The following is a 292-nucleotide window of genomic DNA, read 5'->3' as shown; positions in this document are numbered from 1 at the left end:
GTACCACCTCGAAACTGTTATTAAGGCTAACTGTTTATTTGGAAAACTAAGTATTCTTAAAAAGAAAAGAAAAAAGAATCTTAATATTTGGTGCGACTGAAGACCACAGATCAATTCTTTTATTTTGATTTTCTTGATCGTATTTTCGCCTCCATGCATGAATATCCTTTTCATGTTTGTGTTAGCATTCTGCGAGCCAAATAATTTATATAATTAATCCAGGTGTCAATTACCAATACGGTTTATTTCTTTCATCCAATAAGTTGTTTTAAGGGTAGGATTTTCGCCATCG

The sequence above is a fragment of the Penaeus monodon genome, chromosome 15, assembly GCF_015228065.2.
Source record: "Penaeus monodon isolate SGIC_2016 chromosome 15, NSTDA_Pmon_1, whole genome shotgun sequence".
Classification (NCBI taxonomy): Eukaryota; Metazoa; Arthropoda; class Malacostraca; order Decapoda; family Penaeidae; genus Penaeus; species Penaeus monodon.
The sequence above is the reverse complement of the archived record's forward strand: the minus strand, read 5'-3'. Positions refer to the sequence as shown.